Source organism: Capsicum annuum, chromosome 2 (assembly GCF_002878395.1).
Source record: "Capsicum annuum cultivar UCD-10X-F1 chromosome 2, UCD10Xv1.1, whole genome shotgun sequence".
NCBI classification, from domain to species: domain Eukaryota; kingdom Viridiplantae; phylum Streptophyta; class Magnoliopsida; order Solanales; family Solanaceae; genus Capsicum; species Capsicum annuum.
In genome coordinates this window covers 111370185-111376732 of record NC_061112.1, presented here as the reverse complement: position 1 = coordinate 111376732, position 6548 = coordinate 111370185, and positions in this window count along the sequence as shown.

The window sequence follows — 6548 nt, the reverse complement described above, 5'->3', positions numbered from 1 at the left end:
TCCCGTTGAACTTTCCGTAATTAACTTGCATTGGATGCACTCGTTCAGTTGGTAGTTGTGTTATTTTTGTACTATTGAACTTTAATGTACACCTAGACAATATACGTCACACAACCAGCTTTTTATTATTTACGGTTCTCACTGTTTTGTTTATTTCGTCTTGAACATGACTTAGTTTCATGAGAGCTTAGAGAATCGGCCTTTACTATCATTCTCTTTGAAGCGGATTACTCTTCACCCTCACCCAGGTGATTCCTACATATTTAGTACTTTAGATCAAACTATTTGGTCAAATCTTCCAAACTTAGAAACCATTTAAAATCTTCAAGCGATAAGACTTATCCTTATTTCCTAAACATTGTCTCCATCATGAGAATGGATTGAGTATATTGACAATGTTGAATCGCCAGTCATATCTTTATTTGATCTCCTTGAACCTAGCTCTTGGAATCTCCTATCCTTGAACCTAGCTCTTAGAATCTCCTATCTTCTAGGTAGAGTTACCATCGAGATGAGTTTTCCTAGGCCTTAAACCCATTTTCTTTGATGATCTCTCAACTCCCTTTCTAGATAGGCCTTTTGTAAGTGGATTTGACATATTATCTTTTCACTTCACATAGTTAACCGTGATAATTCCACTAGAGAGTAGTTCTTTAACAGTATTATGTCTCCATATTATATGATGATATTTACCATTATACACCATACTCCTTATCCTACCTATTGCCACTTGACTATCATAGTGAATACATAGTGGTGCAAAAGGTTTTGGCCAATAAGGAATATCTTCAAAAATATTTCAGAGCTATTCAGCTTCTTAACCAGCTTTATGTAATGTGCTAAATTAAGATTCCATTGTAGAGAGGGCAATACATGTCTGTGTGGATTTTACTTCATTTGATCTGGTGATATAATTTGCATCACTATATCCTTTAGTTATTTCTGGATATTTATTATAATGTAAAGCATAGTCTTGAGTATATTTTATATACCACAAAACTCTTTTCATTTTCTTCCATTAAGTTTAATTGGGATTACTCATGTACCGACTCAATTTACAAATAGCACATGCTATGTCTAGTTGTGTACAATTATCGTAATCCAAACTAAGGCCTGGATGTGATGGACATCCAATCCAACCAAGGGCGGAGATGACCCCTAATCTTACCTTAAGATCACATCAGTAAACACAAACAACGGAAGCCAACAAAGATAAAAAGAGAAATATATGATTCCAAAACAAAATTAAGAGTCAAAACCAACTCCATAATAATATCCCAACACTTTCCACAAAAGCCTCTAATCCAAGAATACCAACTAAGTTGGGACATGCCCCTGACTATAGCAGAAGATATCCAAAAGTATAGGAATGATAAATGAAACTAAGAAAGTATAACACCCCATATTTTCGGGCTAGAGTTTGAACCAGCCTTTCCATGTATATAAAATTGAACCCGATGATTCCTTTTTTAAAATATAAGAATGAATAACAATTACTCGTTTTGGGAATATCTTGGAGATGAGTATAAGTCATAAAAATCTCCTAGCTTAAAGTTAAGTTGAGCACTTTCCTACTGATTGAAATTTAGTTGACCTTTTTACTTGAGTCAACTTCCAACAATCATTACTCCTAGAATATATCAATTTATGTGGCTTGCTATATGTCAAATTAAAGACCTTAGAATACTCATTCTAACTCCACCAACCCTTCATCAATCTGAGTTTGGAGTCAAAAGTTATGAGTGTTTTAGTGAGGCACTATCCAGAGTGCGTGATTGAGGTCGGGAGCCAATGTTGGTGCACCATGTTTGTGGTCTTGAGTCAAAGCTAGAGTTATTATTTTATCTCCGTGGCATGACCCTTCTTTCCCAAAGTTAAAACAAGTTTTTCCCACTTTAATCAAGGGAAAAATAGTTTTCCTACTTTAATTAAGGGCAAAATGGTCCTTTCACCCTCATAACTCCCCCAATCCATCATATAACTTAAAAATTATCCAAAGCTAATTGAAATACCTCAAACCATCATTCTATTCCTCCCAAGAACATCAAGAAGGGGTTTCTCAATTATAAAGATTGTAGATTCCCGACGAAAAGTTTTTCTTCAATTTTTCTCTATGAAAAGGTATGTAGAGCTATCCTAACTCTCATGGGCGTAAGTATGATATGTTAATAAATTTTAAATTGTAAATCTACATATGATATGGGTTTTGACATTGTTTTAAGAGCATTATAAACCCTTTGTCATGATCAAAGTTTATATTTACTATAGGTTTTTTCATAAACTTAAGTTAAATTGATATGTATATATGTGTATATACGTTATGAGTTTCGAGAAGTGATTTAAGAGAATGATTTACTAAATTTCCTCTCTAATAATGAAATCTATTGTCTTGACATGTTATGGGTTGTTCAAATGGATGATTAAAAGCTTGAGTTTAAACGCTTTACTATCATTTATGGATTGACATTATTTTATGATCCACTGAGAGGGTGTTTTCTTATTTATTAAAGGTTCTTTGTGTTAAATGGATGAAATACATATGATTGATGAAAGTGATGGCCACCCTATGTTAAAATATTTGAAGGACAGTGTTTTGTAAAAGTTTTCATGTTCTTTTGAAATAAGAACTCTCTTGTGATATGCAAATCTTTTGGTGGTCAGTAATATACATTTGAATAAGAAGGTCTATGGACATGATGTGATATACTATGGCCTGCAAGTCTAGGTATAACAGTACCTAATATTGAATGCCCCTTATAAATGGAAGAAGTAAAGGTTTTGATCATGAAATGTGGCTTTGAAAAGGCTAAAATTACGATTAAAAAGAGGTTGATGATCACTCAAAGAAGGCTTTAATGTGAACGGGTTGATTACTGTAAATCATGTTTTGCCAATGCGGGAATCATGATATATTATACTGAAAGGGGATAATTTAGGTATACTAAAAGGGGGATGCTTACGATATGCCTGAAAGGGGGCATACCACCTCACAAAAACACTAATCCTTGTGGCAAATATATATTGGGGGCTTAGCCACTGAGTCAACGGCGGACCCATATAGCCTGTGGGTAATAAGAATTGTAAGGTGTACCACCTAGCTCAGAACTAAAACAAAGATTTGAGTCTGTTTTATGAGGTTGATTAATGTTTTTAAGTATGCCCATGTATTTTTGTCTCTATTATGTTAAATTGTTTTCACAACGCTCTAAATTATTTCACATGAAGTATGTGTTATTTTTGGATTGTACTGCATACCGATAAATTCCATGTATTGATCGTCCTCGTAGCATCTGCATTGTCTCATAGAATATTGGGATATGATAGAATTGGTGAGCCATCCATCATTTGGAAGGCATTTATTCATATGTTGACTTTTTTCAGTTTATGATCCAGCCGGGGGCCTTGTCCCAATCTAGACAATTAGTATTAAGTAGAGGCTTTATAGATGGGATTTGATTATTCTATTGTAATAATATTATTGACATAAAATTATGAAATCTTTCCTCCCAAGATAAAATAATTCACTTCAGAAAATAGTGGTATCTCAGATTTTCTAAACTTCAAACTCACTCAACAATTTGAAGATCACGCTAGAGTTTTTAGAAGTAGAAGAAAATGTTTTCCAACTCAAAATTCATACCTATACCTGAGGAAAGTTCAGGTATTTATAATAAAAAGGTGTTTTTTTAGAAAGAAAACAATGGTACAAAAAAAAGATAACTTTCTGGAATGTCATGCCACAGATGCCCGATCTATGTTGGTTCTGCATTAGACCTAGGCGGTATTTGGCACTTTCCAGTGATGTTAGTGGTACTTGTACTTGACCTGGACCCACAGGTCACCAGATGTATGTGTAGGTCACTCTTTGCCCCAATCATCGTGTCTCTTACCTCAAAGGGTAATATTCCTTTGAGGTACATTGTGACTATGTTCGCACTGCGTTCGAAGTGTGTCTGCAAATGGAGAAAACTTTCCTATTGGATTTTTGGACCTAAACATTACTTAGTTTCAAGTTTCGAATAAATTTTATCCAAAAAAATTAATCTCTTGATCGATCATTGGACAATCTAAATCCAAATCTGAAGTTGAGTTGAGCGAGCAACGACGACGTGGCGAGGACAAAGACACGAGCCATCTCTTGTTCTTGCCTCACTATCCACATAAAGGAATGCTTCTTATATAATCATAAGTAATTTCCTTTCTCCCACCAATATGGGAGAACTTTACTTCCTTAAAGTGAAAAACCCACTTCACTTTCCCTCCATTTGTTTTCTACATTTTCTATTCACATATTCACTAGAATCCAACAATCCCCTACATGAATGGGGAATGACTATTTTACCAAAAAAAAAAATTATGGACAAGTATGTGATATACAAGCAAATTGCATCTAGATAAGTAGGTTTTTTCTTGAACTTTTTGTAGGAAACTTGCATCGAATGCACTCAATGAATCAGTAGATGTGATATCTTTGAAACATCAAATTTAACGTACACCTTTTTGGAACATCATGCCCCTGCACTGATTTTGCAGCAGGGATGCGACCACAGATAGAGTTTAGCACTTTCCAATAAGGTATGCACTTTTATGCCCTAACTAGTGTGCTTCTTTCCTCAATAGAGTTTGGCACTTTCTGACTGTGTTCGCAAATGGAGAAAACTTTCCCATTGCATTTTTTGATTAAAACTTCACTTAGTTTCAAGTTTTGAATAAATTTTGTCCAAAAATCTCTCTCTCGATCATTTTTCAAATCCAAATCCAAAGCCTAGACGAGAGAGCAAGCGAGCGACGACTATGTGAGACATCTCTTGTTCTAGTCTCACTATCCACATGAATGAATACTTGTCAATATAAGCATAAGAAAGTTCCTTTCTCCCACTAATATGGGAGAACTTTATTTCCTTAAAGTGAAAAAATCACTTCACTTTTGCTACATTTGTTTTCTCTATTGTCTATCACACATCACTTAGAACTCAACAATACCGACATGAATGGGGAATGACTATTTTATCAAAAAAAAATTACGAACAAATGTGTGATCTACAAGCAAAGACTACTAGCATCTAGATAAGTAGGTTTCCATTTGAAATTTTCATAGTGAACTTGCATGAGATAACAAGGTCAATCGAGGGATGTGATATCTTTGAATTGCCAAAATTTAATGTACATCTTTCTGGAACGTCATGCTACCTATGATGGTCCTGTACCAGGCCTGCAACCGTAGGTGATGTTTCGCACTTTCCTGTGAGGTCTGTGCTTGTGTACCCAACCAGTGTGTCTCTTGCCTGAAAGTATCACATCCCTTTGAGGTGTGTTGTGACTATGTTCACAACTCGTCTGAAGTGCAACCGCAAATGGAAAAAAATTCCTAATGTATTTTTGGATTAAAACTTCACTTAATTTCAAGTTTCGAATAAATTTTGTCCAAAAATCTCTCTCAATTATTTTCAAATCCAAATCCAAATCCAAGTTCAAAGCCAAGCCGAGCGATGACGATGACGATGTGAGGCATTTCTTATTCTTGCCTCACTATCCACATGAAGGAATGCTTCTCAATATAATCAAAATAAAGTTCCTTTCTCCCACTAATGTCGGATAACTTCACTTTCTTAAAGTGAAAAAGTCACTTTACTTTCCCTCTATTTTTTCTGATGCAACCAAAATTGACTTTTGGATGGGATACTTATGATTCTCGAGGTTCTTGATGACTCCTTAGTGTTATAAAAAGGTACCATATGGATGAAGATTACCATTAAAGAGGGTTAAAGGAATTTGAAGAGGTCGAAAGAGTACAAGACGGGGCTAAAAGGCCCCTTAGATAGTATGCCGAAAATTATCTTGATTGGGAATGGAAGTGTAAAAGAATCTTCAAGGATTATGATATGATTGAAGTCGAACAAGCTACATATTTCGTTAAGAACATTCAAGGGACGGCAATGAGATGGTAGGAACATGTAAGAAAGACCAATCAAATATGGAGTGCCTTGAAAGAGTTTAGAAGGAATACCCATATACCAAAGGACTATACGAAGATTTATAATTTTTATCCAAGAAGACAAGTTTGGATGAAAATTTATGGAGTTCCTATAAGGCTGTTAAGTGGGCCGGGATGGGTCAACCCCGAATCGGCCCTTTAAATTTATTCGAGTTGTGGTCCAGGCCGAGTTGGGGTTAAGTTGGCCAGGCCGAGCTCAACAGTAAAATTTTTAAAAATAGCCTTAACCCGGCCCACTTAACCCAACCCGGTCAAATCCACCTAAACCCGGTCAAACCCGATTAAAAATCCGATCAAACCTGGTAAAAAAAATTTTTTTTACAATGTACACTATATATACCTACCTATATACATTTTAAATACGTTAAACAATATATATAAACTATATATATAGTATATACTACATTAGAATTTAAAAAATATATACACATATACACAATTACACATATATACACATCATTCAATGTATATGTACTACTTTAAAGTTTAAATAAAATATACTACAATATATATACATTAAAATATATATATATATATATATATATATATATAT